At 43.6% G+C, this 13,545-nt stretch overlaps 1 protein-coding gene across 17 annotated transcripts in view; it reads left to right on the forward strand.

The window, feature by feature from the left end:
• The window catches only part of MYT1L (myelin transcription factor 1 like), a 560,909-nt gene that overhangs the window by 47,121 nt on the left and 500,243 nt on the right, over nucleotides 1–13,545 (forward strand). The window lies entirely within an intron of this gene.

Consider the following 13,545-nt stretch of genomic DNA (forward strand, 5'->3'; position numbering starts at 1 on the left):
ACTTACGTGGTGTTTTCTGAATTTCAAACTCCTCCCACTCCTACTCCTTCATTTTAGCCTGAGTGCCTGCTTCATGTGAGGCCACATTGTAGACATGGCTGGCTCTCTTGAAGCCCTTGAGTACCCTGTAAGAAAGTTGCCACCATCCCTTGTAGACATGAGGAAACTGAGGCAGAGGGAGGTCGGACAGGTAGCCAGAGGTGCACGGACTTCAGAGCTTACTTCCAATCAGAGCCCCATTTTGAGGCTGTAGTTTCCTTTTTCCATAGACGCACATCCTTGGGAATCATTTGTATCCCTTTTGAAATCTGTCTTGGACATAACTGTGTAAATTTTCAGCTGCATGAAAGAGTAGCATTGCCTGACCACGTGTAGGTTTGAGGTCTGAGCAGCCCTTACTGCCTGGGGACTTTGAAGCAGACTCTCAGCTTCTGTGGCCTTCACTTTCTCTTCCAATTATGAGTAGGTGGAATTGAGAAGTGCTACAAATTTAATTTCCAGCAAGACTGAGAAATAAACCAATCTGTTGGACCCAATGTCCTCTATTTGCTACACAACTAATTTTTAATGGTTCAAAAATTATACTTTTCAAGGCATCATCTCTGTACTCTTATTTTTGGTGTCAACATCTTTAGAAACTTATCCTCTCAATGTCATTCTTTGCATTAACATCAAACTGCCAGAGAGACCAAGTTTTTAAACTTCTATTTTCTTTACATAATTAGTGTATGTCCATTGTAGAAAAATTAGAATATTAAAATAATAGATAAGATAATTTTTTAAAGCACTGGAAATTCAAAAATTCAGTGACAACCACTGTTAGTATGTTGGTTTAAAATTCTTCAAGACTGAGCTCTTTGACAGTCTTCAAAAAGATTTTAAATTAACATGGGTCAAACTGTGCCATTTGTTCTTTACTTCTTTTTCCCTTTATGCATCGTATGTATCTTTCTGTATGAAGAACTACTTTTTTTGTTGGGGGGGTTGGAGTCTGGCTCTGTCACCCAGGCTGGAGTGCAGTGGCACAATCTTGGCTCACCGTAACCTCTCCCTTCGGGGTTCAAGGTATTCTCCTGCCTCAGCCTCCCAAGTAGCTAGGGTTACTGGCACAAGCCACCACACATGGCTAATTTTTCTATTTTTAGTAAAGACGGGGTTTCACCATGTTGGCCAGGCTGGTCTCCAACTCCTGACCTCAAGTGGTCCGCCCACCTCGGTTTCCCGAAGTGCTGGGATTACAGGTGTGAACCACTATGCCTAGCCTGAAGAATTACTTTTCTGTTACCTTATTTTATTCTGTTACCTCATCTAGCATTCTACTTTATGAATATACTGAAATATACTTCATCAATTCTCTATTGTAATTTCATAAGTTGGATTTTTAAAATTTTGCCTTATAAACATGGTTTTAATAACCATTCTTTACCTAAAACCTTTCACACTGTTAATGATTTTCTTAAGAAAAATTCACAGTAGAATTGCTTGATTCAAGACTATATACATTTTGAGACTTTTGAGAAGGGCATTATCTTTACAATCCTGCTTCGTTTTATGTGTGGTCCTATCACTGCATGTTCTCTGCTATTGAAAACACAGCTAACCATCCAATGTTTGAACGGTCTGCCATTACACATAGCACTGTCATAAATTCATAAATTCATCCTTAAGAAAAAACTAATCTCATAGCACAAATTTAGTTTTGTAAAGGCTAAAAATGTATTTCAAAATATCTTCTAAATTTTCATAAACTCAGTTAAAAATCTGACACTTGTTGTTCTGTTCATATATTAAATCAATGTATGAAGTGCCTACTATGTACAATACACTGTGTGAGGCAGTGGTGATATGTAAATGACAGAACATGATCCAGCTTTTCAGAAGTCCACCTTTCAGTGGCAGAATCCACGCTTATATTGAGTCTCTGATACATGGTATGAAAAGCATTACAATACATTTACTTTAAAAATAAGATCTCAGTATGAGCAATTTAATATAGTGACCATTATTGTTTCTGATGTGTAACTCTGAGAATTTCGAGATCCACTACCATTAAAGAAAGCTAGGATTGTGTTCGTTATACTAAACTCCAGAGTGCACTACAGAAACATTTCTGCCCCCATGCCACCTACCCCTAAAAAGCAGCCTTTTTATTGCTTCTTGAATATTTCCAGGAACGGATAGCTTACAACTCAACAAGGCAACTCATTCCATTGTTGGATTGTGTCAAGGGTTTGCATATTATTCAGTTTTATAATAGGCACCTGTTGTTCTTACTTTCAGCCTCTGGAGAGATACAGACTGTGTCTAATTCAATTCAATTTAATGGATATATTTTAATGATCTACTATGTTCAGAACATGTTCTAGGTTCTGTGGGCTAACTTCTATTTCATATGACAGTATTTTCAATATTTGATTATTGTTTTTCTAAATACACAAGTTAACAAGTTCACGCCATTCAAGGAAATTGGATCATAAATATAAGTCTGCTAAATCTCTATAAAGCAATATATTTTGGCCTCAGTTGTTGACCACTTACATGAGCTAGTTGGAAAGAATTTTACAATCAATCAGGAAGACACAAGCATTTACTCTTCCCACTTCTGTACATATTACACAACAATTATATTAAAAGGAAAACAAAAGTCATTTGCCCCACACTTTTACTAGTTATGACATGAAAAGTCATGCCACGTGTATTAATTCATTCTCACACTGCCGTGAAGAAATACCCAATGATTTATAAAGAAAAGAGGTTTAATTGACTCACAGTTCTGCATGGCTTGGGAGGCCTCAGGAAACTTGCAATCATGGCAGAAGGCAAAGCTGAAGAAAGGCATCTTCTTCACAGGAAGGAGAAGTGCTGAGCAAAGCAGGGAAAGCCCCTGATAAAGCCTTCAGATCTCATGAGAATTTACTTACTAACATGAGAACGGCGTGGGGTAACCACCCCCATGATTCAATTACCTCCCACCAGGTCCATCCCACAACATGTGGGGATTATGGGAACTACAATTCAAGATGAGATTTGGGTGGGGACACAGCCAAACCATATCACCACGGTTGTGTACATTTGGTATAAAACAAACCCTCATCAAAAGCTGGAAAACCTAGTGTGTCCCTTATGGCCGCACCGAGGCAAGCCACCAGCCTTCTCTAAGCCTCAGTCACTTCATCAGTTAAATGAAGGAATTAGAAATCTTTGAGGAGACTTAAACCACAATATTTTAGGATGAAATTTTGTGCTTGGTTTTCTGGGTTTTAAATCACAGAGCTCTGGATGCCTCTCAGGTGATGGTTTGTTTGGTTGAAGCTTCCTCTCCACCTCCTGATGGGGTCTGACCCTGCTGAAATGCTGCATGCGCGTGGCCACCCTGCACAGACTGCTGCACTGCAGCCGTGTCCTACGAAGTTGACGTGTGTTACCTGACTTCCTCCTTAAAATAACACTAGGGAAGGAAACATTATCATCCCCATTCTCAGCAGGAGAGACCTGAGGCAGAGCGTTATGTAATGTGCACAAGGGCAGATAGAAGAAGTTTAGTTCGGTTTAAAAGGCACCCCATAGTCTCAGCTCCTGATTTCTGTCTTATATGGAATGGGCAGGTGAACGCCTTTACTCTTCCAAATTTTTCACTCCAAATAGTTTCTTGGAGTTGGTTCACTTGGTTGTCTTGGAGATAATGCCTATTACCAAGGCAACTTTGATATGCAAGAAACTAAAGCAATGGCAACAAATCAACAATGCGTAAAGCTGTGAACCATACAACCAGGGTATGTATGCAATGCCTAACTAGTGTTTTGTGGTGAATTCATTAAAATGACCTAATTTGACATCATATAAGCAGGAATAGTATATGCTTGAAATCCTCCTTATGGGAAGAAAAACTTCTCAGAAAATCTAACACTTTCTACTTTAGTCCACAAATGAATTTTGTTGCTCATACAAATTTTCTTAATTTTTACTTTAATGTTTTCTGATGACACTTATAGTTTATTTCTTTATTTCCTCCTTTTCTGATACATGTTTTTACTACTTCTTATACCCATCTATTTGAAATTCCACTTAATTTTTCTACATCAAAGCTTTTGTTTCATTTACCTCTTACCCCATCCTTGACTTTATGCCATGTACTTGTCCTGCTTCTTAAATAGATAAATCACGTAAGTGTTGTCTGCGAACAACAGCTTCCTACCTTTCCTAGTTTACATTCTTTGATTAGAAGAAGCTAGTGAAAGAAAATCCCAGTGTGCAGTGTTGCCCGCTTGAGGGTATACATTAAAAACCCTTATGAACATAGAATGGCAAAATGGAAATACCTTGAAGGCTGTCGCTCAACCCGAAACTACCTGGCCAACAAACGTGAAGGTAAAAAGCTGAACTGAGAGGGAAAAGCAACCTGGGCATGGAACAGGTGTTGGTTGACATTTGAGGGATAATCTTGATTCCTTCCTTCCTTCCTTCCTTCCTTCCTTCCGTCCTTCCTTCCTTCCGTCCTTCCTTCCTTCCTTCCTTCTGTCCTTCCTTCCTTCCTTCTGTCCTTCCTTCCATCCTTCCTTCCTTCCGTCCTTCCTTCCTTCCTTCCGTCCTTCCTTCCTTCCTTCCTTCTGTCCTTCCTTCCATCCTTCCTTCCTTCCGTCCTTCCTTCCTTCCTTCCGTCCTTCCTTCCTTCCTTCCTTCCTTCCTTCCTTCCGTCCTTCCTTCCTTCCTTCCTTCCTTCCATCCTTCCTTCCTTCCATCCTTCCGTCCTTCCTTCCTTCCATCCTTCCGTCCTTCCTTCCTTCCTTCCTTCCTTCCTTCCTTCCGTCCGTCCTTCCTTCCTTCCATCCTTCCTTCCTTCCTTCCTTCCGTCCTTCCTTCCTTCCGTCCTTCCTTCCTTCCTTCCTTCCGTCCTTCCTTCCTTCCTTCCATCCTTCCTTCCATCCGTCCTTCCTTCCTTCCTTCCTTCCGTCCTTCCTTCCTTCCTTCCGTCCTTCCTTCCTTCCGTCCTTCCTTCCTTCCTTCCTTCCGTCCTTCCTTCCTTCCTTCCTTCCGTCCTTCCTTCCTTCCTTCCGTCCTTCCGTCCTTCCTTCCTTCCGTCCTTCCTTCCTTCCTTCCTTCCGTCCTTCCTTCCTTCCGTCCTTCCTTCCTTCCTTCCTTCCGTCCTTCCTTCCTTCCGTCCTTCCGTCCTTCCTTCCTTCCTTCCTTCCGTCCTTCCTTCCTTCCTTCCTTCCGTCCTTCCTTCCTTCCTTCCTTCCGTCCTTCCTTCCTTCCTTCCTTCCTTCCATCCTTCCTTCCTTCCATCCTTCCGTCCTTCCTTCCTTCCTTCCTTCCGTCCTTCCTTCCTTCCTTCCTTCCTTCCGTCCGTCCTTCCTTCCTTCCATCCTTCCTTCCTTCCTTCTGTCCTTCCTTCCTTCCGTCCTTCCTTCCTTCCTTCCTTCCGTCCTTCCTTCCTTCCGTCCTTCCTTCCTTCCTTCCTTCCGTCCTTCCTTCCTTCCTTCCTTCCGTCCTTCCTTCCTTCCTTCCGTCCTTCCTTCCTTCCTTCCTTCCGTCCTTCCTTCCTTCCTTCCTTCCTTCCATCCTTCCTTCCTTCCTTCCTTCCTTCCGTCCGTCCTTCCTTCCTTCCGTCCTTCCTTCCTTCCTTCCTTCCTTCCTTCCTTCCTTCCGTCCTTCCTTCCTTCCGTCCTTCCGTCCTTCCTTCCTTCCTTCCGTCCTTCCTTCCTTCCTTCCATCCTTCCGTCCTTCCTTCCTTCCTTCCTTCCGTCCTTCCTTCCTTCCTTCCTTCCTTCCTTCCATCCTTCCGTCCTTCCTTCCTTCCTTCCGTCCTTCATTCCTTCTTCTGTTTCTCTCTCTCCTTCCTCCTTCCCTCCCTCTTTCTCTCTTCTTACTCCATTGTTTTCTTCCTTCCTCCTGGACTCCACCTCTCTTTTTCCCTCCCCTCCCCTTCCCTTCCCTCCTCCACCTTTCCCTCTTCCTCCTTCTCCTCTTCTTCTTCTCCTTCTTCCTCTTCCATGTTGAATGGCTGAATCATTATAATAATTCTTTGATATGTAAGAAGGCATTATTGTCCTCCATACTTTGAACTATCATCACAATCAGGCATAGCCTTGAAATATAGGAAAAGTAGATACTATTAGCCTGTATACAATCTTAAACCATAAAACCAAGGGAGTTTTGTCCTCTGTACCCAGAACTTCATAGTGGCCTTACAGCATCACAACTGTTAAGACACTAGGAAATGGTAAATATCTGAAAACAAAGATCCATTGAGGAGAGCTCTCCTTTTATTTTAAGAATCCTCTTAAGTAGTTTGGGGTGAAAGATAATAGCAGAGATGGTCCAGGGCCTCCCAGGCGCTTCCTGCATCTCAGAGACACAGGCTCGTGGGGAGGGGAGTGCAGAGCCCTAGTGAAGGTGCCTCCCAGAGCTGGGCAAGGGAAAGCGTGGTTAAGAAGTTAGAACAAGAGAAAGAGAGGGGCCTTTTGTTCTTGGTAAGTTCCTGTGTTGTGTTCATCTTTCCTTTAGGTGATGTGGCCTTGGGCTCAAGGGGACACTTTATCCCTTCATAGTTCACCACTGTCCTACTGTTTCCCTTAAGAAGAAATACATGGTATTAAAATATAGTCAGGAAAAATATAACTTTATACATTAAATTTACCCCTGAAGTTTAAAGCATCAACTATTTAAAACATCTACATGATATTACATAATTACTGTTGATTTCTTAAGTATGTTAATAGTGTCCTGCCTGTGTTTAAAAATAAAGTTCTAATATGTTAGATATGCACACTGAAACTTTTGTAGGCAAAATTATATGATTTCTGGAATGTTCTTCAAAATAATATAGAAATGGTTATCAAATGGAGGTCTAGATAAGCGACAGTGGCCAAATCACATTTTTGTAACTGATGGGTATATGGACTTATTATACTGTTCTCTTTAAAATTTTGTGTCTCTTTATAATTCTCCATACTTAAAAGTTTCAATAAATGCAAAGCTGCTTAACAGTGACAGAGGAGGGATCCCTATACCAGACTGGCAGGAAATAAATCCAGCTTTCTATGTTTGAAAGTCTGAGGGTAAATTTTCCTCTCTGCCTCTCAGTTTCATTTTCTGCAAAATGAGGATAATAGTAGCCTGGACCTCTTGGAATCATTGTGGAGATCACATGAGTTGCTGTGTGTCACATGTTACATATACACAACACATGCAGGCCACCCATTAGTGCCTCGTACACAGCACACATATGGCCACTACCATTAACTCACAAAAGTAAAAGCTTTTATTTTTACTTTCCGCTTTAAATTTCTTAGATTGACAGTTGTTATATAGGAAAAGAAGTCTAATTTTGTATATGAAAAGTGTTTTGGAATTAATAATTGCCTTTTCTATTTTGCAACCAAAAGCAGAAATAACTTAATACTGACTTTTCTGTCACTCGTAACATTGGATGGATTTCTAAAGATATTCAAAGAAATTATTGTTTCAAATTTTGCTAGGAATATACTATAGTTTTTTTTTCTTCAAATTAAGGTATGTTAATTGATTAGGTAGCTTAGCCATAACACTGGCTGTATCATGGGTATTTTTTCTTTCTTTTTTATTCTGTTGCAAAAGGTATACAACCCCATTTTTTTCTATAATTACAATTGTTATATGACCATTTGTAGTTTACCTTTACATAACACCTGAAGGGCAGTAACTTTATAGCTGCTTAATCCTGTAATTATTTCTTTTCCACACTACCTAAATTCCAACTCATCCCTATTACAGGAAAGGAACCAGTCCCAGGACTCTGGACAACTTTATTTTCTAAAGAATCCATTTTCACTGATAAACACAGTGAAGGCTGTGGAAACATGAGCATGTATGTAACTGTGGGTTTTGACTGTTCCCTCTGTTCTGGCCATGATGCACCTGTGTGCAGTCTGTTCCCTTCCCTCCCGTATGGGACAACCTGTCCACCCGTGGGACCCTGTCATCCATTACTTGATGGGAGGCAACAGAAGTGGTTTTCTACAAGGTCACCCTTGAGCAAATGCTTTGTACAAATCACCGTTGGGTATGAAAGGTGAAAAGATGAGTAAAGATGGAGCATTTTGGAAAATTAAGAATCAATCGGGGCCAGGCATGGTGGCTCATGCCTGTAATCCCAGCACTTTGGGGGGCCGAGGCAGGTGGATCACGAGGTCAGGAGATAGAGAACATAAACCCCATCTCTACTAAAAAAATACAAAAAAAATTAGCCGGGTGTGGTGGCAGGTGCCTGTGGTCCCAGCTACTTGAGTGACTGAGGCAGGAGACTGGTGTGAACCAGGGAGGTGGAGGTTGCAGTGAGCTAAGATCATGCCACTGCACTCCAGCCTGGCCAACAGAGTGAGACTCTGTCTCAAAAAAAGAAAAAGAAAGAAAAAAAGAATCAATCGGAATTTAGCAGGTGAAGTAAAGGCCAACAGAAATCACACATGCGTGGTGCCGTGGTCAAGCACCATAGGCTCTGGGGGCAGGAGTGTTCCTTTGGATGCACAGGCTCATGAGGGCTTCCAGGGGGGTGTGGAGTAACAGGCTCCAGCATCTGATATGGAGGCAAGAGAGAATCATGACGAGGAGGTAGAAAGCGGGCAAATGGGAAATGGAGAGGACAGTCTTGTATGCACCTGCAGAGAGGGTGAGATTCAAGGGGCCCTCAGTCTAAAATGAAGGCATGGTAATGTGAATTCAGCCTCCCCAAGCTGCTTTTCGGTGGCTTGGTTGCTAACACCATCGTTGCATATGACAACCAGCCTTAGAACTTGCAGAGCAGGAAGATGTCAGGAGGACCAAGGTGAAGTGGAAACTAACAAACCCAAACAAATAACTGGAGTCTTCCTGGTTCTCTATAGCCCTCCCCGTTCCCCAGCCTTGGATTCCTGAAACCATTTCTTTGTGTGGTTGTAAAAGGACTTTATTAATTAACTGACATATTTGTAACATTTTAAAGAACTGTCTGATCCACATCCCAATGAGTTAAATAATTCTGATAGGCAGAATCGAGAAACCTCAACATCCCGTCACAAGCTGTCATGGTCCTGGTTGAGCGAGGACTGGTCTGCTCAGGGCTGTGCAGGGGGCAGGCCCTGAGAAATGTGTGAAGGCACCACACAGGCACGCAAGGGTGTACACCCAGCTTTCAGAGCATAGTCTCTGCGGTGTACGGACCTTACCTAGCAAAAAGGTTCACTCCTTTGAAAGGAAGCCTGTAACATTGTTTGACTTCACAGGGTCCCTGAGGACCTATTACTCATACACCGCTGTATCTGGTGGTCCAGGCACAGAGCTCTGAATGCTCACATTCCACCGAGAAACACAACAGATGAATAAAAAACACAACTCCATAAAGCAGCAAACACGAGGCAGGGTAGTTTTTCAGGCAGAGAGGAGAAACCCGCTGGGGCAAGGTGGAGGTCGATCTCATTTGGGAATGACACTGAAGAATACATAGGCCTTTCCCAGGCAGAGGAGGTTGGCTGGGACTTTCTCTTGAGGACAAGAACAAGGCGTGGAGGTGTGAAAGAATAGGTTGGTTATGTGTGGAAGGTTAAGGTGGAAAGATGGGCTGACATGAGGCTGGGAAGACATCAACCCATGCAAAGTTCATTGAAGTGTATCTTGGCAGCAACAGGAAGCATGCTCAGTGTATATGTGGAAAGTTTTCACGGTACATATTGAAATGAAAAGAAAGTGATGGTCACATTCCATGGATGAGGTAGAGAAGACCTCTCAGAGCAGGAGCTGGTGTTTTAAAGAGGCAACTTAGGGCAGGATGCAGCACACTGGCCTGAGCTCACGCTAGGTGCGATACGACCTCTAGGAAACCACTTTCCCTCTCCTGGTTTTGTTCTTCTCATTCAACAGCATCCAAATCGCCCAACTGGGGGCACTGGGGCTCAGCATGTCATATATAGGTAGGCTGATTTCTGACATCCCATGACCAGAAGTAGCTCCTAGTGCTGAAACCACAGAACACTGAACAGATTTTAAGGTATTAGCTTCATCATTTTAGGTTCGACCAATACTTTTAGATGAAGGTCCTGCCCAGAATGGCCCCAGCGATGTGACAGTCTCACATGCAGTTTGTTTTCACATGACTGCTATAACAGGCATGCACACACACACACACACACACACACACACACACATTTTATTATTATATTTTCTTGAAATTTCTTTCCAAACAAACATGTCTACCCATTTATCCTCCAAGACCTGGCTCAGTGTCTGCCCAAGGTGACATCCAACCACCAGCACTCTCCAGCTGTGGTCCCCACCCCAAACCAGCACACTGGCTCCCGCTGACTCGACCGCACTTGCTCACGCTCTGGGTGCAACACTGCCCTGGTCTCAGTGTGTGGCCATCCACTTTCCTTGTTCCAGCCCCCTCATAGTACTACATAGGGATCAATACGTGTTTGCTGAGCCTCACAGCTCTCCGAGTGGAGGCTCTGGGGGTCTTATGGAATGAGCCCTGGACCAGGTTACAGGCTGGCTTGAGTCAGCCTCTGCCCATGCTCTGGGAGGCCTTCATCACCACTTCTCCTCCATCTTACCGTGGCATGCTTTAAACGTGTTCCGAGACTATGAGCGTAAGGAGACATTTTACAAGGTCTACAATTAAGATTCCTGTGCAAAGTGATGTTATTAGAAACATAGTTCATTGCAACTGTATAGCTGGAGCTAATACTGTTTATTTTAGAAATATGTTTTAAGTACACTATACCTTCTTTCTCAGGCTACTCCCCTTAGTCCAAGAAATTGCTTTAGATAAAAACAAGCCCAAATCTCCTGAAACAAAATCTTCCAATACTAGCAATAGAGGCTAAGAGTGTTCACATATTATGAGTGATTAAGAATGTCCCTTTATCTATTCTCCTAAATGTTTTAGGAAAAAAGTTCAGTTTATGTTGTAAGTAAATTCCAATGACATTTGAGTGCTTTGAATGCATTAACCCACCTGCCCACCGTCCTCTCTCCCTCCCTCCCTCCTTCCCTTCTCTCCTACCCTCCCTCCCTTCCTTCCTTCCTTTTTTCCTTCCTTCTTTCCTTTCTTTTTAAAAGTTTCCATTGATATGTAATAGTCATAAATATTTTGGAGTTATATATAATATTTTCATACATGTACACAATGTGCAATGATCATATCAGGATATTGGATAACCATCACCTCAAATATTTATCATTTCTGTGTTGGGAACATTACAATTCTTCTTTTCTAGCTATTTTGAAACATATAGTAATTATTGTTAATTATAATTTCTCTATGATGCCTTTCCTTCCTTCTTTGTGCCTACCTTTCTCCTTTTTGTTTCTTTTTGTAAAAATGTGTCATATGGATAATTGAGTATCAGTTCTCTATATTCATTTGAAAAGTATTTCATTAGTGTTCTGTAAGGTCTTTACAGCATTTTTTTGTGTTTTAATAATGGAGACAAAATATTTAAAAATACCAAGAAGAATGTGAATTCTAATTTCACCCACAGTAATTTTTTTTTGTGGGTGGATAAAAGCAACACTTTTATATTACTGCCTCACCTTTGGACATGTAAACAACAATTGACTTTTCTGGTGTTTTTCCTTCTTATAACCCAAATTCCCTCCTTAGTAACCTCTCAGACATGCAGCACAGCAGTCCTCACAGCTGGGTACCTCCTGCTGCTGCAGCCACTCTGAGATGTGTGGCCCTGGTCACAGCCCCCCTACCCTGGGGCAGGTGCCTCTGACACTCACTGCAGGTCCAGGCACTGCCTACAGGCCCTGACTGCCCTATGCTCTGAGTGGCTTCCCATTCCCTCCAGACACTGGCTTTGGCTGGGCGACGAGGCCAAAGACTGCTCCTTAGGAGGATTACTATCTGGGGAGGTAGAACATTTAAATCTTCCTGGCATGATACATTTAAAAAGCTACCAAACCATAGCCCCAATCCTACAGGAACATGACGGGATTTGAGACTTCTCCATGGCACCCACTTTCTGTATTGGTCTCTGTTGTTTCCAAACATCTCATTTATCAGGGGTCACTTCTAGATGTGTTTTAATCCTTAAGGAAAATCCTTGTTCTTACTCATTTTGTTTTTCTTCTCCCTCACTATTTAGCATTTTTCTCAATGGCTGAAGGCAAGACCAGGGCCGAAAGGTCCTGCGATAGTAAATAGGCCATTGGTGCCCCAGCAGAGGAATGAGGAGGAGCGTCACCAGGGAAGAGTCCAGAATTGTGGCAGGGGGCAGGATACAGCCCGCTGGGGGCATGTGGACACAAGGCCAGGCTTTGGATTCCGTGAGAGACAGCAAGGGGCCCGGAAGGCACAGGCCCCTGAGAGCTCCTGGGACTGACACTGTCCCAGGATCCCTCCACTGCAGGTGGAGAAGGAGCTGGAGTGAAGAGAAGGGAGCCAGGGGCTGCAGGGGCACAGGCAAGGAGCTGGGGCACCAGGGGTGGAGATGGGAGACACCTGGACACGCTGGAGGTGCAGGGCCAGCAGGATTTCCTGACCCAGTGGTCATGGTGTGTGAGAAAGAAGCATCAAGGGTGACTTCCAAGAGTTCCTCCAAGCAGCCAATGGAATAAAAGTGCCATTTGCTCAACTAGAAAGACTGGCAGGGAAGCCCTTGGGAGGGACATCCAGAGATCAGTTTAGACAGGTTAAGCCAAGACGCCTGCTTTTCATCTAATGGAGAAATTCGTAGTTGAATATGGGCTTCAGGAGTTCAGAGAAGAGGCCTATGCTGGAGATGATATTGTTGAAGGAGTCGAGGCAGAAGCTGTTTATTTTGTTCCTGTCGGAACTCACTAACATGCACACACTAAAGTGTATTCCCCTGAGAGGCCAGTTTGTTTTGTTTTCTACTCTTTTCTTATAGTTTGAGATCTGACCATTACTTTTTTTAAGCAAAGAAATGAGATGGAGAAGTAGCAGTAAAGGGAAGACACCCACCCCTTGGGCAGGCAGCACCTCTGAGAGCACCAGGGCTCAGCGAGGGCGGGGGCAGGGTGAGGCCAGGGAGAGCCTGCCATGAGTGTCCTAGAGGCCCAGAGAACATGGGAGGTCAGGTGGTGCCAGGAGTGGACGATGACAGGGCTGGAACCCAGCAGCGTTGGGAAGAGAGCTGGGCAATAAGGGTGCCTGTCGTCTTTGACTTCAGGCAGGGCAGGAGAGAAGAGAGCTGGGCAATAACGGTGCCTGTCATCTTCAGCTTCAGGCAGGGCAGGAGGGAAGAGAGCTGGGCAATAAGGGTGACTGTCGTCTTCAGCTTCAGGCAGGGCAGCAGGGCATTACTGCAGCTGGTGGGATTGCTGGGTGGGGCGAGGCCTCGCCAGGATGCAGAGTTCAGGCAGCCGTGTAGCCTGTGAGTGTCTAACAGCGACAGGCAGAATGAATCATGAAGACAATTTTCCCAGCCTCTAAATTTCTTTGAATTCTGATATCTCCCTTTGAAGATCTACCATTGATCCACCCACTTAGTAAAAACACCGCTGTTATGGGCTGAACTGTGTGTCCCTCCAAAATTCAAACCCAAGGAGGTCGTTGGGCTG

Source organism: Pan paniscus, chromosome 12 (genome assembly GCF_029289425.2).
Source record: "Pan paniscus chromosome 12, NHGRI_mPanPan1-v2.0_pri, whole genome shotgun sequence".
Taxonomy (NCBI): Eukaryota; Metazoa; Chordata; class Mammalia; order Primates; family Hominidae; genus Pan; species Pan paniscus.